At 48.1% G+C, this 24,041-nt stretch overlaps 1 protein-coding gene across 4 annotated transcripts in view; it reads left to right on the forward strand.

Annotated features, from left to right (window-relative positions):
* Nucleotides 1–24,041, forward strand: part of LOC119446537 (calmodulin-binding transcription activator 2) — a 493,330-nt gene that overhangs the window by 336,345 nt on the left and 132,944 nt on the right. The window lies entirely within an intron of this gene.

Here is a 24,041-nt window from a genome sequence, read left to right on the forward strand (position 1 = left end):
CTGCTTGCGCTGTTTTCTTTGATCTAGTGTTTGTTTCTTTTTTTTTCTCTCTCTCACACTTTCTTTCGGCGGCAAGTGAGTATCCCGTAATGAGACTGCGGGCCTTCTTCCCCTTTAATGGGACTCGGACTCGCTCGTTGGCGATTGGCCGGCAAACATGGTCGTCGAAAGGAAGTTGGCTTCCCGTGGGCCTATAGAGCTCGGCCACGTGGCTAACGGCCTCGGCTTTCCCCTGTGCCTTGTCCCGCCTGAGGAGAGCTTCTAACGCTGCGGCGAAGCGCGTAGCGCTAAAAGGGAGCAAGCGCAGGATGGATGAGCGCGTTAAGAGTCTTCGCGGCAGTTATTTATCATCGCGGACCACTCGATGCCGGGGCGTCGAGATGAAGGAGGCAGAGAATCGCCGAAGTGTGTGTGTGTGTGGACGGAAATATTGCTGTATACACTTCTGATGCGTCTTCCGCAACGAGCATTTGCTCCCGCATTTCCTCGTACCCAGTAACTATACTGCGAGGAGGACTCCTTTCTTCCTCGGTAGCTCGCTCCTTTACTTGATTAGCCCTTCACTCGTTGGTCGTGCATGAGAATCCATCTATCAGCCATGAGGCAAAGGCAGCTGAGTAAGCCAACAAGTTTGTTTCTGTGACGGAGCTTCTGCTTGTGTGTTGTGTACGTTACGCGAGCGCACATTATTGTTCGTTTGTTTGCTTGTGTGTGTGTGTGTGTGTGTGTGTGTGTGTGTGTGTGTGTGTGTGTGTGTGTGTGTGTGTGTGTGTGTTGTGTGTGTGTGTGTGTGTGTGTGTGTGTGTGTGTGTGTGTGTGTGTGTGTGTGTGTGTGTGTGTGTGTGTGTGTGTGTGTGTGTGTGTGTGTGTGTGTGTGTGTGTGTGTGTGTGTGTGTGTGTGTGTGTGTGTGTGTGTGTGTGTGTGTGTTTGCGTGTTTGCGTGCGCGTGTGTCAGTCAGCATCATCTTTATCACCATCATGTTTCCTTCGCAGTGGAAGTCACATGAAAGGAGCAAAATAATAATAATAATAATAATAATAATAATAATAATAATAATAATAATAATAATAATAATAAAGAAAACATCTGTCTGGACCTAATTGTCTTCGTGCCACCTTTGAACGCGCCAGCGTCGTTTCCATGCCGTAGTCAGTGTTATGACGTCGTCACCAGTCTTTGTCGAGCCGTCTTTGTCGTAGTTGTCTTCATTGTCGCTAGCATTGTTATCGACGCTCCAACAACCGATCGTTCCTGTGACACCCAATATATTGCTTTGCTCGACCGCGTACATTTTTTAGCTCGCTCGCGGAGCAGTTTGGTATCACCTTCCGGCTAGTGTCAATACCGGCCTTGATCGGGGAGCGATAGCAGGAGTTAGTGATGCGTAAACCACTGGCTTGCCTGCGTTATCCCTTAATTTTTATAGGCTTTCAAATACCGTGTGATAAAGCCATTATATAATGTTCCATATCTATCCCAAACCGACACAGGCTAAATGCAAAAATGCCTGTGTGCCGTGCATTGGGTGCACGTTAAACAACCCCAAGTGGTAAAAATTGATCCGTAGTCCCTCACTACGGTGTGCTTCATAATGATATCGTGGTTTTGACACGTAAAACCGCAAAATTTAAGGTTCTTAACCGACGCGTCAAGTACAATATCATCATCGGCTTCTCAGTAAGAAGGCATTGAATGGGTTTATTGATACACCGGCACTGACGGTTCAACATAGAAGCCGTAACAAGTGTAACAAGCATGCCTCATTTATTTATCCAACGTTATAATGCGAAAAAGTAGTGCGTCGACGTTTAACAACAGATTGCAGATGTACTACTGTCCTCAACATTGTAATGCGGAAGAACAATCTGACGACTGTTAACAAAAAAATTGTTCAGCCTGCTATCACTTTTTTTTTTAACGCTGGTGATATGACTGCAGGCGCCCGAACAGGGCTGCATGATATCGTCGATTCCAATTTTAACGAGATGTTCATATAGAAAAAAATCTTCACTGCCTATAATTAGTCGCCGCAGAAGTTCTTTAACAGCCAGATATTGCCTCGGGACTTGCCTCGTAGAGACAAGGGACGATGAACTTACAGAGACGAGTCGCTTCAGCCTGGCTAGATGCAAATACCCCGTCATATTGGCAAATATTCCCGAAGCTCGGCGAAAACTTTCGTGAAAGGCACAATCTAGCAGCGAATAGAGCATCGTGGGACGCTTGCCGTTGGCCTATTCGCAGTCTTCGATTAATGCGCTCCCCTAATGTATCGTTTTTGCCTCGGGCTTCTTCCGAGCGCTTTGCGCTCTCTCGATGCTGACGTCACGGTATCGTTGGCGCGAGTGTTTCATTCCAGAGGCGGTGCAGAAAGTGAAACAGCCTCGCGGGCTTTGAACTTTCGTTCCGGAATAATGACGCCGGTGCTTTTGATCTTCCGCCCTCTTTATCGTCTATTTCGTGTTACATTTTGAAAACTGAACAGTGCGATGCATGTGTGCAGGGCTCTTTCGTCTTGGTTTCCTTTTTTTTTTTTTTGGCGATGTTATCGGTCGCTACGCAACGCATCGTTTTTCTGACTGTCAGCTCATTCGGAGCTACGAATCGCCCGTCGGCATCTGTGCGCTTGCACGTTTGCGCTAAGTCATTGAACTCCAGCCTAATTTGAATGCAACCACGATAAATGCAACGTTCGATCTGTCTGTCTGTCTGTCTGTCTGTCTGTCTGTCTGTCTGCCTGCCTGCCTGCCTGCCTGCCTGCGTGCGTGCGTGCGTGCGTGCGTGCGTGCGTGCGTGCGTGCGCGAACTCACGAAACAGACAAGCTCTATCTGGCAAGCTGGCTTCGCTGAATTGTGTTCGTTATGGCGACTATCCTGCGTCTGTTTCTACAATTCGCTCAAGCGTACAAACTTGTCTTGTGAGTATGAACCCAGAGAACTGCAAGTCCACGAAGTCTTTCTTTCTTTCTTTCTTTCTTTCTTTCTTTCTTTCTTTCTTTCTTTCTTTCTTTCTTTCTTTCTTTCTTTCTTTCTTTCTTTCTTCCTTTCGTTCTTTCTTTTTTTCTTTCTTTTTACCTCTCTCTCTGGAAAGAAGCGGACGCGGAACCGTCCTTCTAAGTGCCACCGCAGGGCGTTCTCTATGGCGCTTCGGGCTTGTGCCGAAGCTCTTTCCATCGCAGACTCGGTAAGACGACATAACCATTCACGTTGACGTCGTGCGCGCGCGCCGCCGCCGTCGTTGGGTCGACGACGCTTGCCAGCGAGGAGACGTTGCCGGTCTCACCGGAACGACGTCGTGCACGTCCCAGGAGCCGCCTTTGTGCGCAGGTTCGCTTCTTGAGCACGATCGCGGCTTCCCCGTACCGGTTCCATTTCCAAGACACGGAGCTAGCGACGTTCAGGACAGGCCCCCGTCTCGTTCCCTCTTCATCCCTCTCGTCGTGGCAATTGCCGAGAAGGGAATACCGAGTGACCGCGGCGACGGTCTCTCTCCGCGAGAGCCACTTAGGCTGGACGTCAACAGGACAGCGAGAAGAGATCTCCCCGTCAAAACGGAAAGAAAAAGAAAGGATGTTGAGAGGGTGGGGCAAGGGGGAGAGGGAACTCCTCGATGTGCCTTCTTCTCGTCGTTGCTTCGCCTCACGTGCATCGGGTGGATCGAGCGATCCTTCCTCCGTCTTTGGGTGACTGGTAGCTGTCGTGACTTCTCCTGCGATGGAGAAGCTCTGGCGTGTTGGCAGCCGTAACTTCGTCAAGTGGCTCGGCGTCCCGTATTCCGACGCGTCCGTTCTTGCATGTAGATTTATCTGCCAGTATAACGCAGCAGTTGCGCCTCGAAAGGTCAGTTCTTCTACCTTGTATTTTTTTTCTTTCACTTTTGTTTCTTCTTCCTTCTTTTTTACGAGGCGTGGTGGATCCAGATGGCCCCTTTGCGGTATAAACACAATCTTGGAATAGAACCATCGTATCAAGCTGCTGTATAGGGCGTTGGTTTCGTTTTTTTTTTTCGTTTTTTTTTAATTTATTGCACTTTTTCCCCACGTAGTAATGCTTTCTCCTGCGTCTCTTAAGTGGCGTGTGGCATTGGTTTTCGTTTTTATGCAACAGAACCTGCAAAGTTTTCATCTCTGCGTTGCTCGTATTTGCAATAAGGTCCTCGTGTAGTTCACGCATTTACCACCTTGCTTGAATTTGATCGTTAGTCTCGGGCAACTAATGAACGCTGTGCTTCGGAAGAGGCTCCTTCGGTTTCGCTGGCCGCGTTGCATTATCTCTTAGCTCGTTCGTCGTCTCTCGATCGCTGCTCGCTTTTTCCTCTTTTCCGTGTGATGAGTGCCGCAAAATTTTGCGGCACTCATCATTTTGTACATGCCATGGAAGTTCCATAAGTCGGTAGAATAGGCGGATACTCACTCACTCACTCACTCACTCACTCACTCACTCACTCACTCACTCACTCACTCACTCACTCACTCACTCACTCACTCACTCACTCACTCACTCACTCACTCACTCACTCACGCTAACCAATATTTTCGGAGGCACTCTACTCACTCGCACTTACGTGTTTTCACACTCACGTGTACTCTTCCAATCGCACTTACCTGCATCCACTCACACTCGCGTTCATTGACCGGCACTCGCAATCGTACACTCACACTCGTACGTACACGTACACTCACAATCGACGACAGTAACTCACGTTCATACGCTCTCGTCGGCCAAATATCACTGTCAGTGAGTCTCGTTGGTACTAACGCCAACCGGCACTCACTCCTCATACTCCTCGTTTGAACTCATGTCCACTCACGCCTTTGTTCACTCAGTGCCGCTCTATCTCATGCCTGCGAAATGAATGGGGAGCAAGTGTGGAGCAAGTGTGGAGCAAATGTGGAGCAATGTGAAGCAAGACGGAGAGGGAAGGGCGGGTCAGGGGTGTTGCTCGTGAGTGATTATGACGACCTATGCACGGAACACACAAGAAGACAACCACTAACGCCCTACACGTTGGTAACTCAACCCTGCAACAGTTGTGTATATACACGTTTCCGAAGCCGAAAGAGTAATGTGGCATGGCACACTGAGGTCCTTCTCCTCGAGAGGCATCCTCTGTCCTCACCCGACTGAGTGGATCGCTTTTTTTCCGTGCCTGTTCCGTCCCGGTGTATTTGTCTCATCCTCATCGTCTTTCTTTTTCTTTCTTTCTTTCTTTCTTTCTTTCTTTCTTTCTTTCTTTCTTTCTTTCTTTCTTGTTCTTCCTTAGGATCTTCGTGGCGAGGTCCCCTTCGTGGAGATCCACTTTTCGTCGCAATGCGCGTAACGCGCATCCAGCACTACCACCGCCCTTCTTCGCGAGAGTGACGGTGGAGGCCGGTGCGAGGCCGTCTCTTCCATCGGTTATCTGGAAACAGCTGCGGTGACACTCTATGAGGCCCGCAGCGATCGACCCACCGACCATATCCAAGCCTCGCGGACAGAAGGGGGTGACGGGGCGCCGGCGTTGTGTTGCGCCTGCGTCTTTGCTGGCAGCGGCTATTTCTTGATCTAAGTAATGGACCTGCGCCGGTTGCTACGCCCGCCGAAGCTCTCTCTCTCTCTTTCTTCTTCATTTTGTCTGTGAGGATGGTGCATGTGTCATTTCAGCAGGAGGAGTCCTTCCTTTCGTCCTTTCGGAGAATCTCTTCCTTTCCATGCCTTCGCTTACCTCCCCCCCCTTTCTTGTTCTTCTTTTTATCCATTTGTTTGGCTGTCTGGTTATTAGCGCTATATAGCACAGCGCAACAAGTCTGGCGTGGGAGGAACAAAGCTGTGGATAAAGGGAGGGGGGGACACGACACGAAGAAAAACGAACGCGCCTAGCCCGTCTTTTTTTGTAATAACGATACCATTTCACGTTGGTTGTCTAGGTGTCCCGTTCTGTTCTGCTTTCCTTTCAAGCCTTTTCGTGTGCTGCCGCCGTGTCTTCACGCGCCCTCGCGTATGGGCCCGTGTAAACCGCTCCTCCTTCGCGCGTGTCTTCCATTCTTTCTCTCTCCCGCATCCGCTGCGGGAGCTCCTTCTGGCGGTGACAGCATATCAAAGCCAACGTTGTAGCTCCGAGCAAACGCCGCGTAATCTGCGTCAGACAGCGCGTGTGGAGGCGTGGCTGTGTCTTTCGTTCTTTTCTTGCTCTTCTTCTTCTTCCCTGCGCTCGGTTTTTGATTGCGCGGCGGCGAGGACGACACCGCTGCGAACGACTGGCGCGTAACGCTTAAATAATGTGCCACGGGCCTCTGCTGCTGCCGCTGCTCGAGTGGGCGGAAGCGCTTCATCGTACGCGGAAGTAGATTTTTGTGCAGTTTCCTGTTTATTTGCGCACGAATTTTCTTTAATAATAAGGACGGGGCCTTCTCGCTTATTTGAACCGTTTCATATTTAGAGCCTCGCCCCCCCCCCCCCCCCTCTCCCGTTTTTTCCCCAACGCCGGATTCCGTGCAGGCGCCCTTTCCGCATTTCGTGCTTCTTTGGCGCAGTGCTGATAACGCTGCGGTTGCGGTATGCTTTCTAATAAGTGATCTGGCAAACGGGGTTAGCATTACTAATGCATTACGTCACTAGATGCGACGACAAGAAGCAAACACTGATTTTCGGTTGCGCAATAATGCAGTTTGGAGCGTGAGCAGGATACGAAATTTAAATTTGATCCCGTGAACAAAAATGTGGACTAACTCTTCCTTTTTATCGATTGTATAATTTCTTGTATAGCCAATGGCGATGATGATAAAAATGGTTTTATTAAAGGTTGGCCTCTAAGGCCTATTATTGGTTTAGGAAAGGGAAAGGGGAGGGACGGGAAGGAAGGCGTGCTTGCCAAAGCTACGCTCATCTCTTTGCGGGAATTCGAGCGTTGGGCTGACGTCGACCGCCGGTTGTGAAGTGAATGCTTTTATTTTTTTTTTCCTCCCTTCCTTAATCCAACACTCTAACCCCTCCCACGTGGATGCCATAGTGCCATCTGATTGAATAAAGAGATTGAATCAATCAATCAGTCGATCAATCCTTGTGTAGTAGCATGTTTAGTTGTCACAATGGATGATGTTTGATTTGAATCCAGAAGTTCATCTTAAGATATCCAGACAGTCATTCCCAATCACTTGCGGAGCTGTGAAATCTGCTCCCAGTCGACCACTGCAACTCATCATGGCTTTTGCACAATGGCGCACGGCGCTCTTCGTGTTAGCTTCATCGGCTGCGTTGTGTTGTTGCCGAGCGCGAGGCTCGCGGTTTCAATTCGCAGCCCCGATGCCTTTACTACGATGGGGACGGCGTGCAAAATGGTCCGTGCGCGATGATTTTGATACACATTAAGGAACCCTCCTTGGGGTGATTGAAATTGTAATGTCAGCCTCAAAAGATTACTAGACACGTTATTCGCGACAAAGCTGAATTCCCGCGAAACATGAGCCCATAATTCTCGAATGCAAAGTTTCAGCGTGTAGTAGGATTTGTGACCTACACGGTGACTCGTTAAATTAGAGGTGTCATGCCTTAAACTTAGCAGAAATTCACATTAGCCGCGAAATCTGTTTCCCGTACGCTTTCGTGACCGACATTATATACCAGAGCTTCTTCTCTTGTTGTCTGGACACTTCTTAGTGACGCGAAAGATCATCAGTTAAACCATTCCGAGTCTGGATTTTCAATGACAGTCTTTATTTTGTACCTACTTGTATACTTACGTATCCTATACGTATGATGTAGCTGTGTGCAAGCATTGCGGTATTCCTGAAAAGTAAGTAGGCCGCCTTGCGTGTCTCCTGAGGAGACCGTGATGTTGTCGATGAACCGCTCGTTCTTGCTCTTCCAAGAATACAGTAAAAGTTCTCGATCTCACTTTATGGAACTCTAAGCGTGAGCATTACTAATGCACGTGGCTCTCTAACGGATGAAGTTTGCCGGCTAATTTAGAGAAACGCTGTACGCTTAGAAACCAGTTTATAGATTATCTGTAATATAGCCAAACCCGCGGCGTTTTCTTTTTGTGAAGTCATTGAATCAGAAAAAAAAATTGTTTTGCGCACGACCAAACATGAAGCGCTGGAAATCTCATGAGCGCCTGAGTCAGCAGTGTCGGTCGCCTGCTCAGTTAAAAGCTGTATGCGGGTCATCTTTCATTAACTTAGTTCGCATATCTGTCCCAAACTGTTGCTCCGAGACAAGTTAATTGAAACCTCTCCGAAAATATTAACTTTCTGTAGTCCAAATCAGTGTTCCAAGGACTCAAAAGGACGAAGGAAAGAAAACAAAGACAATTTAAACGGCGACATTCACGCTGAATAACGGTCGCACTGAAGAGGGGCTCAGTTTGAAAAAGCGGTGGACCGTGAAAAAAAAAAGAAAAAAGAAAGCTGTAAGTGCGAGCGCTCAGCAGTAGTACGTCTCCGTGTGAGTTGGGACGTTAATCAAAGTATCGCTCACCGACGCTGGCAGGGTGATCGGTTTCTCGTTAGCGCTGTAACGAACCCCCGCCGCCGCCGCCGCCTCTTCAGTGCGACTGACGCCGAAACGATGGAACGACGCCCCGCCGAGGAACACAGTGAACGGTCATTAGTGCTCGCTTTTGTTTCTTGCGCGTACACTTGCGCCGATGCCGGTATATACTTGACCCCGGCTTCCTTTGTTTCCGCCGTTACCTATAGAGCTTTCAGTCGATGTCCGATATCGTTTGACCCCGTTTCCGTGAGTTTTGTTTTTCTCCTTCGCTACTGCTAGCTAAGTTCTCAGTTTTCTGCCAGCTCTGCAAAGGCACACATTTATCTCGAAAAGACACATTTCCGTTTCCCTGTGTCCCGTTTTAGCCTCTTCTTCTCTTTTGTTTTTGTCGTCGGGATCTCTTCCTGCCGAGATCGCTTCACTTTTTTTCTTTTCCTCACATGCTGCGACGAGTTGTTCTTATATAGTGTTTCAGCTCGTGCAGAGGCCAACCCCGTAGCGAGGATGTCTATTATGTCATTTTTCTATCCGAGCCTTTCTGAGAACCTTTTATACGGTGCAGCATTAGCGTAGGCAGTCGCACGCGAGGCCTGCATTAGAATGAGCAAAAGTGAAGTTCGACAGCTTGTGTGCCCGGCTACGATCAACGATGTCGTGCAGGGATGACTCGGCGAGTGGTTCCTGCGATGTTCGTAATGCCGTAAGTCAAATCAAAAGAATCGTCGCCGCTTTGACCGTGGTTATAAAGATAAGAAAACTGTATTACGGGAACTGATAACTCACTGGGGATGCATTTATATTACGCTCGTTGAGCTGGTCGCGCGATCGTGACCCGTCCGCTGATAGACCGCTTGCCTTTACCAGCGTCTTCGTGGTTCTACTGCAGTGAAGCCACTGCACAGGGGGACCACTGTGGGACCACTGCACAGGGGGACCACTGCACAGGGGGACCACAGCACAGGGGGACCACTGCAGTGAAGCCACTGCACATTCTCTCTTCGAGAGAATGAATGAATGAATAAACCTTTATTTGAAGCAGTGACTTGGCAGTCGAGGTGGGAGGGTCCCTTATTCCAGAAACCCTCTGGCTTGGATCGCCCTCCGGGCCCGGGCGACGAGTTCGCGCTGGTCGACCATGTCCGGCTTGGAGATCGCAGCCTCCCACGTCTCAGCGACGAGGGATGGGTCTGCGTCTGCTGCTATTGGTTGTGTCGTTGTGATGCTTGCTCGGGTGTGCTTGCATTGCAGTAGGAGGTGCGCCAGGGTGTCTGGCACGTTGCAGTGTGGACAGATGTAGCTCTATAGCGTCGGGTGGAAATGGTGCAGTAAGCTTCCGTGGGTGAAGGTATTGCTCTGGAGTCGCCTGTAGTCGGTGCCTTCGTTTCTCGTTAGTCTTGGATGTGGTGGAGGGTATACCCTGCGTCCAAGCCGATAGTGCTGCCGTAATGCTTGATAAGTTAGCGGTATTGTTTCCGTTTCCTCCGCTGATTTGAGTGGGTGGGACATGTCGAGAATCTCGTGCGGGGAGGCCCGGTTGACGCTTGCGCGGGCCGCGGTGTGTGCCGTGAGAGAAGAGAGGAAAAGCAGGGAGGTTGACCAGATGCTCGTACGGTTTGCTCCCCTGCACTGTGGGAGAGGGAGGATTTAGGGACGAAAATAAAGGGAGAACGGCAGTGAAAGGGCAAACTGGTTGCGCGGGTATAGTGAGAATACGCAGCAAGGCTTGTAAACGTTTCGAGTGTTTCCTACGAAACAAAAATAACCTGTTTGTTTTCATTGCTCAGCGCTCTTCTCCCGTTTAATCTCATCGACGTGGTGTTTTCCGACGTTTATTGGCAGGAGATCGCGTCGGTTCCTCGACAACCTACACGATCGAAACCTTCGCGACTGTAACTACAGCATTCGGGGTCTTCAGGGTCCACTACAGCCTGAGCGGTCAGCTCCTTTTTCCTTAATTTTTTTTCTTTTATATACGTACACATCACATCCTGTGCTCGGGGGCGAGCCAAAGTTTGACGCGTCAAGCCCGACCTCCATCTTGGCTTTCCTCCTAATAAAATATCTTTCCAACTCTGTGTTTGCTTGCCGCAAAACAGGCACCGGGCGTGCGTAACACATTTGGTCGCGCAGCACGGCGTCTCAATCAAGAGTGCACGGCTAGCGGAGGGAATACGAAGCAGCTCGCTCTTATTATTATTTTTTTTTCAAGCTCGTTAGATCAATGCGGCTCGACTAGGGGCCGCTGGTTAAAGCAATGACCGGAAGGCGATAACTTTACTGCCGAAGAGAAATAGCGACAGGGCGGGTAAGAATGAGGGGCCCCACAAAGCAAGAAAAGGTTGGGAGTTGTTAAGAGGAGCCCAATGGCGGGCGTGTGGCTGGTCGCGGGGCTCAGTGTGAAAGGTCCAAACTCTCTGCTTTCTTTCCAATCTTCTCGCCTGCCCACCCAAGAAGCCTGACTCCTCGGGCGACGATAATGAGCTCCTGGTTCCAGATTCTGAGCCTCGTGCCTCCTATACGGGCGGGTCCATCGATTCCAGATAGCCCTGGCGGGCTTATCGTTCTTCTTCTTCTTTCGTTACTTATCTTTATTCGTTCGCTTGTTTCGTGCTCGAGAATCCTAGTGTTCACCGTCACGTCCTCGACGCCCACCACTCACTCACTTATATTTCCTAATTATTTATTTGCGGGGTACGCGTCCAGCCTCTGGTAAACGGCCTTGGGCAGAAGTGCTTGCGAAACATTAATCTGTAAAGAAAAAAAAAGAAAAAAATGTTGCAACAATACATTGAATGTCCATAGCACGGCGAAGAAAATGAATTGGAGTTGCGCAAAGGAATAATGCACGGCGTGAACGACGTGACATTGAAAAAAAAAGAAAAAAAAGGAAGAAACAATCGCAAGCTTGTTTGTACAAATACGGTGTAACCTCGCAATTTAACTTGTACAAATATCGCTCAAGCATACACAGTAGGAAATGAAGTCTCCTAAGAATAGTGCTTAGCACTTTTTACTTGATGGGATTACAGTGAAGAAGGATGTTGTCATTCAACAATGTTTCGCCACAGCAAACGTAGAGATACATAGTTCAAGAATTCTAGTACTGATAGCACGAACAACCTACAAAGAAGTCAGTACATTCGACTTCTAATTTCTTGAGCACAGTAAGTATAAAAGAATATTTCAGTTGCTCACTGCAACGAAAATCAAAAGAAAGCAAAGGCTTAGCGAAACAAAGGCCCCAGTGTGAGAAAAGTGAAGAGAAAAAAAATGGTCGCGCGTTATAATTCTTGTACATGAGTTCTTGAAACACGTCCGGATGTCTTCTTCCATTGCTCTGTCTGACAGCGGGTCGTTCCAGTCTTTATCGCGCGAGGTAGGAATGGCCTTACGTAATGGGATGGTGGGACATATCGGCCGTTTCATATTGTTGGGATGATCAAAGCTTGTAATAAAAAAATAGAGAATGGCTTCTTATTGTTGTCTTCTCTCCTGTTTCGAAGCTCTCAATCCTGCTTTGTGTAGCTTTTTGCCTTGCCAACCATCGGGCGCCTCGGATATGGAACACGAATATGGTGGCGTGCCCCGCTCTCGAGTTTGATATGTGACAGCCTTCGCGCACTTTGTCAGACCCTGGAAAGTCGTTCTGTAAACGCGCTAGTCTCGAGAGTCGTGCAGGATTTGAACGGCAACGCGTGGGATGGTGGGTGAAACGAGCTTGGCGCTATACTCCTGGATGGCACAGCGGCGCCTCTTTCTGCCTTCAGGCCATTCGTGAGACGGTCCTCCACTATACTGTCTTTTTTCTTTATACACCCGTGGTTTCATCGCAGCGTTTGATCGTTACTTTCGTTTTGCTACGTATTGAGCCAATTTCTAGACCATACCCGCTTGGCGGAGTGCTTTCGCCCGTGCTTGGAAATAAAGTGAATAGGTGACTCTCTTTCTTGAAAAGGTGCACCGATGTCATCCCGATCCGAGTTCCTTTTCTCTCTCTCTCTCTCGCTGCCCTTCTCTTCTCTGCTGGCTTGCTTTTGACTTTAGCTCCTGCTTACGCTAGCATTTTTGTCCATCTATTTATCTCTCTCTCTCACTCTCCTAACGCAGCACACGTGTAATGTTCCGGAAAATATCGCTCTCCCCCCCCGCCCCCCTTCATCGTTTTGCCCTGGCTCCGCTCGCAGCGTACAATATGGCGACAGACAGTCAGTCAGGCGTGAGCAAAAAGCGCCCGTGGGACACGTACGGGCTCTCCGGCAAATAATGTGCTTCTGAATCGAGGTGGTGCCAGCGAAATGACAGGAAAGGAAGTAAATGACCCGGAAGAACAAGAAAAGACTGAATAAAATGCTCCACGCTCGTGCGAGATGAATCGACTTAGTGCGGAGAACATCCATTCGCGCTCGTTTGCCAGTGTGCCCTTATTGACGACTTCCGGCAAGCGTAGAAGAGCGTTGTTATAGTTACTACTAGTGGAGCTAGAGATGTCCCCTGCCACGGAGACACCGTCACTGTCACACTCAAGGTGGAAAACTCAACTATTCTTCGATATAAGTTCAGGCATTGGTTTCTAAAGCTTCAAAGGACTTTACAAGACCCTTACTGGCATCGATGTGCCTTGTACCACTCTAGACACAACATCTCGCATATTTTGCGTGCTCCCTCAATGTGCGCATCACCGAAGGAAACGCAAGTTTACAGTAGACCGTCCAGATGCCCGCCCCTTTTCGGAGGGGAAGATTTCGGACGCATAGAGACGAGCTGAATAGAGACAAGTTAAAAGCTCTGCTTGACTTTTTTTTTATGTCAGAGGGGCTGAGATGCTCGTCCTTAGAACACATGCGGTGTGAATGCGAAGGTTCGAAATGCGTTTACGCGAGAACGTTTTCTGTGGTCGCATTACTTCGGCGCGTAGTGCGTGTGTAATGCATATACCGCGTATTGGACAATGGCCATGTAGCTCATTATGCATAGCATCGTATCTACCTCTCCCTTTCCCTGTGTCTCTCCCTGTTTTTGTTTTTGTTTTTCCTCAATTCTGGTGAGGATAGCAGGCTGGAGTTACGCTCTTCCCTGCAACCTCTCTTTTTTTCTCTTCATTACAAGCTTCTCCTTCTGAGCGGGATTCTACCAGGTTATGGTTGTGCAATAGGCAAGATTTCCAACTAAGCACGAGAGAAGAGAATGTTTGGTAGGCCCGAAGGAAGACGGCTGATGACGCCGCCTTGAAGTACCCGTACCAACTCGCTCTGACGTCAGTAATTTCCACTGTGGTGGTTTAGCGGCTATGGTGTTGCGCTGCTAAGCACGAGGTCGCCGGATCAAATCCTGGCCGCGGGGGCCGCATTTCGATGGGGGCGAAATGCGAAAAACGCCCGTGTCTCGTGCATTGGGGACGTGTTAAAGATACCCTGGGGGTCAAAATTAATCCGTAGTCGTCACCCGTTACGGCGTGTCTCATAACCAAGTCGTGGTTTTGGCAACGTAAAAACCCGAAATTCAATGAAGTTGAGTGATTTTCGCAGAGAGTGCCAGGGTTTAGTTAATTATCTGTCGCTATAGAAAGATCGAATTGGATTTTAAAGGAACTAAAGGTTCAACGTAGCAAGTCCCGAGAACACTCCTGGGCCACAGCGGCCGAAAATACGTGACGTCACGTGAACGTACCGGCGCTCAGGTTTCGGCGCAAAGTTCAAAAGACGGCTGTTTGACATTTCTGTTTTCCACTAGTATCCAATTATATTACGCTATGTGAATAACAGAGTTTTTTAAGAAGAATTTGTCATTCTAAACTGATTTCGTCTTGCTGTTTATTCTCCCTTAATGGTCCTAAACCGAGGTTCAAGAAAAGAGAGAGGTCCACAGGAAGATGGAGGCTTGAAGTGACAAACGGTGGTAGAAAAAAAGCAAGTTTCTGAAGCCAACGCTTCTACAAAGGGGCTTTTCGAGTTGTTGCTTTGACGAATACAAATCCCCTTGTCGAAACGTCGACTTCAGCGGCATCACTTCTTCTATCACGGTTTATTACTAAACTGGGGTTCTCTCACGAGCACCCACAGCTCGGTACGCGAACTTCCTTGGATTGAGCTCATTTATTCAATGGCTGATTTATTTTGTCGACATCGCTATTCCGTGTTCTTAACTGCGGAATCATCCCGCAGTAACTGACGAAGTGCGGCCACCGGCTTCCCATTGCTTACGGCAGAGCAGCATCAGTGTTGTTCGCTGCCTTTCTCGCGTTCCTGCTCTTGTTCGTGAAAGACAATCACCAAGCGTCTACAATAGAACCCGAGTCGTCAGCGAGGGGACAACGGAGTGTTCGAACCCAGTGCACAGACAACGCCATAAATGCCGGTGCTTCTCTCCAGAAGCCAAAAGGCGCAGCTCCCGTTTCCAACCTCGCTGCTTGCGGCATGGCGGCAGCAACAGCCATATCCTCGGTTCGCTGGCTCCTTTTTTCTGGCTCACCGGGCGCGCGCGCGGCCAGTAAGCCAAGCCCGAGCCGAGCCAGCTAGCGTGCCCGGCCGCTCCTTGTTGCTTGCAGGGGAGAACGGGATGGGGGGCGGGGGTAATAACGAAGCGGCTGGCTCGGAGCTAAGGAAGCCAACCGGTTGGCCCGGGTCAGAGAAGGGGTTTGCGCGCTCTCGCGGCGAAGGCCGCCTCGAGGCAAAGCCCTTGATGGGGCCATTCGGTCGCTCATCGCAAAAGCGATGGCTAACCCCGGAAGAGCTAGGCGAAAGAAACAAGCGCTCGCATTGACGCGATAACGCGGTGGCTGCAACACGCCCGGCACGTGTAGCTGTTTTTTTTTTTTTTTTTCTCCTACTGTCTTTCACTTTCTTCCGCTCTGTGAGATCGTCCGGGAGACTTTTATCAGCCAGCTTGTGGAGGCTAGCCTGCACTTTCTTGTTCCGTTTTCTCTCGGCGCGTAGTTAGTGCGTGTTTGAGCGCGTGTGGCGGCACGACAAGAGCCTCGATGAAAGTCAAGAGCGCGTCCCGAAAAGTTGTTGTGTGTAATGAAGAGATTCGCGGCGCATTAACGCGGTGTTGATCGCTCCCTGTTCGGCGCCGCCAAGCAGCGGTGTCAGGCAGGAAAGCAGGCAGGCAGGGGGAGCCCGCTATAGCCGCTTGTCGTTGGCTGGGCAGGCTGCTGAAGGCTGAGGCGAGCTGGCGAAGGCGTCCCATTACTGACTGCGAGGCGATTCTGTGAGCGCTCGCTGTAATGGAGGCAAGAAAAATAGTGATCGCAATCAGGAGGAAGTAATAAGCGCGCGCCTGGAAGAAGAACGTACAGCGCACGCCAGAAAGAAAAGTCGACGAGAAGAGAAGAGTCGACGCAGAGGATTCGTAATCACGCGCTTGGCGTCTGGATCCAACGAGAAGCGTGTGCCTTTCATAATCAGAGAGCCTCGTTCTCATCCTCACAGCCGCCTGCGCGGCTTCGTGTTTGCTTTCTTGACTCTGCGTTGCAGGATTTTCTTTTTCTGCATTAATGTTTATCACTTGCGCAAGGCGTTTCTAAGAGAGAGAGAGAGAGAGTGCTTTCGTGTAATTTATTGTTCGGGCGTTCTTCGAATGCTTATGTTATATCCTTTTCCAACGAGAGCGCGCGGCAGTTATTGTCAGCCATAACGCCCGTTTTCTTCTTGTTCTGTACCGGTCACAAAACACATCGCGACAGCATCGCCTTCTTGTTTGCCAGCGGCAGGATATGACGCTCTTTCCGTTCAAGTTTCCTCTCTGGGGACTGATGTTGATGTCATATTTTGTGTTTCTCGTCTCTGCGATTCGCGCCTTTCAGGTGTCTCTTTTTTTTCTCCAATCTTGACTGTTCATTCCTCTGCGCGAAGCTCTTTTTTATTTGGTGCCACTAGGAGCTCAATAACTACTACTTACATTCTCTGCAACATCCGAACCATCGTCACAGCTTTGATCTCGGAAAGGAACTGCGTGACATGTAATCAAGGTAACTTGTGTAGCGACAACGTTCTAATTCGCACTCTTTGCACGTTGTCTCGATTTTGTCGACGAGAAAGGACGTAGCCTCGAACCAGCGCGCCACGCCTCTCTCCTCCTTGCACTTGTGCGGATCGCCGTTTCTCCCAGTGGCAGTTGGAGCAGTAGCGGTGTCATTGCGAATTAGTTTATTTCTAACGTGTTCCGTCTGTGATTGCTCAGATGTCAGATTACTAAATATCAACGGGCTGCCGCTGTGCTGTATTTGGCTGCAAGAATAACTTTCGGAAGCGAACGTAAGTGCTTCTTCAGCCGCAGCGACTCCGTCCATGGACTCCGCCGCTGCGGTTGCAGAGAAGCGTCGGCTTTGTATTTCCAGCCTAAACAGAATTGACTTGACGCCATCAACTTCGTGGCGTGTATGTGCGGAAGATTTTGTTTCCAGTGAGCGCTCAGTTATGAACTCGGCATCCATGATCTAACTGGTATATGAACGAAAGGTGTGCATTCGAGTCAGTCAATTATTTCTTGTGCATGCACATTAAAGTTATTATCTCTTCAAATTTGTTCTAAGATTATCATGCTTAGCCACCGACGTTCTGACGAAAGTTGACCGAGAACGTATTATGAAAGCAGTACGTATCGACTAAGAAAATGTAGGTGTGTTCTTTTCGTTCTGTAACCAAAGCCATGCCTACCGTGTGTCGGCCGCCGCTAGTTCAAATGGGCTTCTTCCGAGCTTCCGAATCTCGATGGCAAATGGTCTGGCCCATGTCGTGCATCGCGCGCGCCTTATTACTTCAGAAAATGAAGTTGCTGTTGCAAAGAGTAGTTGTTCGTTTTTCACCTCTCGCGAGTCAGCGAGGTGCCGTTGCACATCGAGTCACCACTCGGGACCTCAGAGTGCGCCTATTCTTTCAACGCGTCGCATGCTCCCTAGTCGATCGTGGCATATTCCTGGCCACTGTCATCAGGTCATTGTATCCGTGTTAACGGCCCTTCCGGTCGAGTTTTCTTAGAGTTCTTTATTTTGTAAAGCTTGATTCCCGGGTGCCAGGTAAAAAATAATTAGAAAATCGAACCGTGAACACTTTGGGAGCACGAAAGCTAGCAAAACCTGCTTTCTCGGAGCTTTGAAGTTACCTGGATTGGTATATACGCTGGTGCGGCACACGGAGACAGATCTAATTGTTGTCACCGGAGTTCAAGGCTAGACATACAATAGTAACACGCTGCACGTATGTCACGTATCTACAATGTTCAGACTCGGCTTGCCTCGTATTTCGATCACGGACAGAGTTCTGGCAGTGCCTCTATATAGCACGTAGGCGTTTAGTAGTGCTGGCTATATCGAAGCTCAAAGCTTAGTAACGACCAGCTGTTTCCCAATCCTAAATACTTGTTGACGCCTCTCGGGAAAGCGCGAAAACTTGCCACTCACCGTCAACAGCACATTCGCCGTGCACCCCGGCTCAGCGCGATCCCACATACCAGCATGGCGCCGGACGATAGACGGCTCTGTGATCGCAAAATGGAGGCGACCTCAATAAAACGGCCTATAGAAAAAGAAAACATTTGGGAAGGGAATGAAGTTCTGACGCAGTTCTTCTTCCTGTCACAGAAAGAAAAACGACAAACTTTCGCAGTTTTTCTGCTCAGCAGGGCGGGTGAAGTTGGCCCTGTACAGCCGTTTCACTTCAAAGAGCCGCGACCGTTAACTTGTGGTAGTATGACGTGTGGTAGTGCGACTCGTGGTAGTGTGACGCGTGGAGACATGGAAGGCTATATAGTCTAGCAAAAGAATATAAATGGCGCGTAAGGGCGGTGGTGCTTGTACTCCTTAGTGCGTTATGATACAGCCCGCCGTTTACAGCGACGCAGGCGTTACATATTGGCGGCGAGGGCGATGCGTCACCGCGGCAGCGCGGCAAAGTTGGGTTTTGCCTAAGCGAGCGTCAAACACGTTGTGAGTGGTCGAGGAGACGAAGTTCTCCAGTCTTCTTCCACTCGACAGCATCGTTAGCTCGCTTTTGCTGTGTGTATATCTATCTGTTACTTTTTGGCGGGTACTCTTTGTCGTTGTTGATTCGTTTCGTTCTTACTGCTTCTTCCGGCCGCCTTGCTTTCCCGCCATTTCCATGTGCGTGGTGCAGTGAGCGAGGGCCTTCACCCCGGACTGGCGACAGCAGCCTAGCATTTCCCCTACCACCCCTCTCTCCTGTCCGAGCCAGCAGGCACTGGTGGAGGCGCGTTATTGTATTTACGCCGCAGCTGTGCTCAATGTGCCGTAAAAAGGAAGGCCATGTCCAGCTTTTACGTCTTCCGGTTCACTGGCCGATGTTGTTGCTGCGACTCGGGCCCCTCTATCCAACGCGCTCGCGCGCGCGCATTTGTGTACCTAAGTATGTATGGCACATACATACATACATACATACATACATACATACATACATACATACATACATACATACATACATACATACATACATACATACATACATACATACATACATACATACATACATACATGCATGCATGCATGCATGCATACATACATACATACATACATACATACATACATACATACATACATACATACATACATACATACATACATACATACATGCATGCATGCATACATACATACATACATACATACATACATACATACATACATACATACATACATACATACATACATACATACATACATACATACACGCGTACGTACGTACATACTATGTACGTAATGTATGTATGTGTGTATGTATGTATATATGTACGTATTTTTCTATGCAACGTTTTTTTTTTTTTTTAGCGCGCGGGCGTGCCTTCCCAATTTCGTATACAACTACGGGAGAACCGTCGACGGACAACGATGGTCCTCCCATAGTTGCATACGAAAGTGGAAAGGTATGTTTGTGTTAATAGTATCTCCACAGGGCCGTCAGGTCTAGTTTAGGCTGACCAGGCTCATGTTGTCTAGTGCAGGCGACAAAAAGGAAAAAAATCAAATCCAGCCCCATACATGTTATTCACATTACTCCATTAAGATGAGCAAAAAAAAAAAAAAAAAACTTCGTTGGTAGAAGATTACACACAAAGAAAGCTCGGACTTCGGGCTCTTTTTCGAAAAGTGATCGATAAGTGTGAGCACGGTTTTCTTCCTTTTTCTTATCTTCCTCCTCTTAGTCTTCGTTTTCATCATCATTATGTTACGACGTATGGGCTCGGCAGTGTTCCCTTTCATGTTGAAAAAATTTGGAGGACGCTTAAGCTTCGCCTTTTTAGAGTGGAATGCGATAGCATTCAAAGATCCCTGGCTGCTTATCAGGCATTTTTTCTCGTATATTCAAATTACAATCCGACGCTATCACGTCTGTAGGTTGAGGTTAAGTCGTACTTTGCGATTTTTCTGGCGGATTTTGCTTTGAGAAATTCATTTTTTGTTCACTAGCGCCTTACGCCACGCGAAGGGCCTGCCCGGTCGGGGTGATTCGGGATGATGTGGTTCGGCATGATTATTTCCGCCAACAACACCGGCGCTTACGCCGACGCCGGATTTTCTGCGACACGGGGCCCTTAACGCTGTCGCGTTAAAACACGATATAAGCAAGCGGCACGTGACCGAGTTATGGGAACATTTATGTCGCACGTTATAAGTTGAAAAGCACGTGAATTTCTAATGGCACCAACACATTTCTTTTTTTTTTTCAGTATGCGTGTGAGGAACTTTACTTTCAAGAATCAAAAAGCGTATCATGTGCGAGACAAGAAAATTTGGCGTGGAACTGAAACGGTTCTGTTCGGCGCTGTGCGGTGTCACAACTGTACAAGAGCGAAAATGGCCCATCGAAGAAAAGTGTCGTAGCTGCATTTCTTGTGTCGGCCGAGCATAGCAAAACTTCGGTTGATGAAAAAGAAAAAGAAAAAAAGAAAGATGGTGATGGGATGATCACGCAGATGAAATAAAAAAGATGGTGTACGCAGTGCTAATCGATAGCCGCCAAAACGAAAGAATTCGAACACATTTTCTCTTTTTTCAAGTAACACGAAATACACATGGTAAATCTTATAGCGACGAGCAATCGCTTACGCAAGGTCGTACTTTTCGTGTCCGAACAGTAAGAACGTATCCGGCGAGCGACAGAAGATGCAAAGGGAGCTCGCAGAATATATTTACTTTTGGTTTGCGATTCCTCGGCAGTTGCACTCGAAATCTGGCTGAAAGCGGCGGACTTGCGTGACGCTCCTTCCTCCTGCTTTTTTTTTTTTTTTATTTTTTTTGTCATGCCTCTAGCAGTGACAAAGTACAAGCGCACGTGCTCGTAAACAACGCAGTAGAGAGAATCGCCTTCCCCTTTTGTCACCTCGGAAGTTCTGAGCTGTTCTTCATTTATTTCTTTTTTTTTCGCTTAGTTCCTTTGTTCCTTCCATTCGTCGTCGTCGTCGATAGCGAAGGAAACGCGCGAAGTGTCCGGCGCAGATATGTCGACAACACGCTATCCTTGCGCGATGAGCAATCGACTTTCGTTTTTCCGCTCCTTGTCTTCGATCCGTGCGCTCGCCATTTGTTTCGGCCTGTCGCCGTCTGGGTTGGACAACATCTACTTATTTTTCTTTTTTTTATGCTTCGTTTGCGTATTCTTTTTTTATTATTTTTTATTTTGGGTGGGTGGAGTTACACAGACCATTATACGGCTCTTGAATCGGCAATACCCACCTGTACACACACACTCTCCCGTTGTATTAAATGCACTCAGCATTTACACGTTCAGTTTTCTTCGAAACTCTGAACGTGTAGTTCTGTCACAAAATCTTTGTTGTGAAATAATATTCGTTATTCCGTGTTTTTCCTATCGCTGCAACTTGCGACACTCGCTCCGAAGAGAAAATATATCACCGAAGTCTCTCATATTTCTGTAAACTAATGCCGTTGTGCCGAAATTTGAAATAAAAATTATGTTTTTAAAGATTTGGTGGCGAGACTATCAATGTCGCTGTCGGCACCAGAGACGTCCACTCGAAACGAAATCTGAGTGCTGTTCACAGCGTAACCCCGCACTCTCTCAACTCGTATTTCCCATCTATCAGGACTGGAGACTGTTCGCGATCAAATGCTCAGTATTAAACTTCCGTGGGTTTTCTTTTTTTTTTTTTTTTTTTGCTCTCTCTGCGATTTTGTCCTTGAAAAGAGTTTTTCGTTTCACACTTGAATCTTCTTGTTCTAGCATTGCGTCCTTTTTTATTTTACTTCCTTTCTTTTTTTTTCCTTCTTTCTTTCGTACTCTTTCTCTTCCTATCTTTCTTTAGTTTTTTTTTTTTTTCGGTCAACATCCAGCAGCGGCTGTCATATTCCCATCTCATGTTTTCAAAGCACGCAGCTGTCGCCTATCGTCACGATCATGAACTCGTATTCGAAACTTTTCCACATATTTCATTTCTTTCTTTCTTTTTTAAAGCGAACCTTTCTTTGCCTCTTCCTTCGATTTTTCCACTGCTGTCGCTGTCTTGCACGCCATGTCAGGAGGTGGTTCAGAATGTGCATATACACGCAAGGAGCGTGGCAGGGAGGAAATGCGACGCGAAAACCTCGTTTGGACCTTTCCGTCGCATCGCGTATGCGCAAAGCCCTCTGGAGCTCCCTGGGCGTCGCCACATTAGACTCTAAACAGCTGTAATTATCCGTGACCCCCCGCAACAGCATTGCAGAAACTGCAGCGCTTACCTTTCTACTAACGTGCAGCAGTCCAGAGGGGAGGTAGATAGAATTGTAGAGAGGAGGTAGGGATAGGAGGCAGAAAATGGACAGTGCCTCCGCAGACTGTCATTCACTCTAAACGAGCGATGACCGCCTTGCCGCTCGTCGCTCGCAGCGCTCTCATGCATGGGAGGAAGGCGGGAGAGGGAAAAGGCGGCGTGAGACGGCAAGGAAACGCTACTACTATTGAGAAATGGAGAAACTGGATAAAATTTAAGTTCTAGGTACGGTACCGTACGTTTCTGCTGTTTGTGTAAAATAAACACCGTGCACATTTGTCAAGTGGACAACTGACACAAGGCGTCCAGAAGCAAAGCCGCATTAAAGCTCCGTAGGGCCTAGGCGACACTATGGTGGAAGTGGTCGCACGTCTAATCAACACTTCTGTTGCCCGCCGCGGTAGCTTTACGGCTATGGCATTGTTCGAGGTCGCGTGTTCGATCCCGACCGCTGCAGCCGCATTTCAACGGGGGCGAAATACAAAAAACGCTCGCGCATGTAGATTTAGGTGCATGTTAAAGAACACTAGGGTGTAAAATTTTATCCGGAGTCCGCCACCGCGGCGCGCCTCGTAGTGAGATTGTGGTTTTGCCACGCACAGCCCCGTAGTTCAATTAATGTTTAACACTTCTGCCACGACGCGATGCGACACGTGAGGCAATGGCAATGCTCAACCCTCTACGAGGCTATGAACACTACAACGCCTCAAGCAAACACGTCTCCCCGAGTGTTCAGTGTAGTACGCAGACAAACAGCAGTGGTGCCCGCAAGGTAACTCACCGCTCTCGTATTGGATCAAACGTTGAGGAAATTGAACATTCGCCGTCAACATCACCGCTCATTGTTGTCTATCAAAGCAAACAGCACAGAAGGCTTCACCTACATCGATTCCCACAGTGCATGGGAGCGTAACGTTTTCTTTTCTTTTTTTTCCCTTTTTTTTCTGTGGGTGTCATCTGCACTCATAGATAAAAGCCTTATTCTGTAACAGCCCTGACCATCGTGATATGAGCAATATTTACTCTTTGTTCCGGGAGTTAGACATTTCAGTCGGCGTCTTTTTGGTGTATCATGATGAGCGCATCATATAGAGACGGTACGCTTCTTCGTCCACATGACATGAACGCACTGAGAAATGTCGTGAAAAAAGTGTTTCCTTCACAGAGGATTATCAATCTTGAGTCATTGTGTATACATAAACATTTCGCTAACCGTGTCGGCTGAAAAAAAGAAAGTAACTGCACCCAACATGCACAAAACGATCAAAGAGAAACCACTTCTGGCGAGCACTTTGCTGCCTACGCTGGCTCAGAGGTTCGTTTCATGAACTAGTGAAGTAACTCGAGGAATAAATAGTGGGCCTAGTTTTCTACGAGGACGGAACCATGAAGTTTAAGTCTATCAATAAGGCGTGCGAATCGTTTACTACTACAATTTCTTTTATTATTTTTTTTTGTTCTTGTCCCTTTTTTTTTCGGCGACAATTCAATTCACAAGAGTAGCATCACGTCACTGAATTGCGAATTACGAGTTAACAATTCTTTTTATCATTTATTCATTCAAGTTTTAGAAAATTGAAGTTTTCGAACGGTTGCTGCTTTACGGTTGTCGGTTAAGTTTGTTTCGATTGGTCAAGTCAGTTCACTATAGGTCTAGCCAAAGCGAATTTTTGACGCAGCCTATCGAATGAAACGCATGCGTTTCGGCTTAGCCCATTTACCAGATAAGTTAATAGATATTGTAAAAGTATCACAATGTTTTTTTTTTCTGTATAGCGCATCTCTCCTCCTAAGCAGCGAATGGGGGATGAAAGTAGCTCATTGGAAATATAAAGTACGTGCAAACAACTGG

Source organism: Dermacentor silvarum, chromosome 3, assembly GCF_013339745.2.
Source record: "Dermacentor silvarum isolate Dsil-2018 chromosome 3, BIME_Dsil_1.4, whole genome shotgun sequence".
Classification (NCBI taxonomy): Eukaryota; Metazoa; Arthropoda; class Arachnida; order Ixodida; family Ixodidae; genus Dermacentor; species Dermacentor silvarum.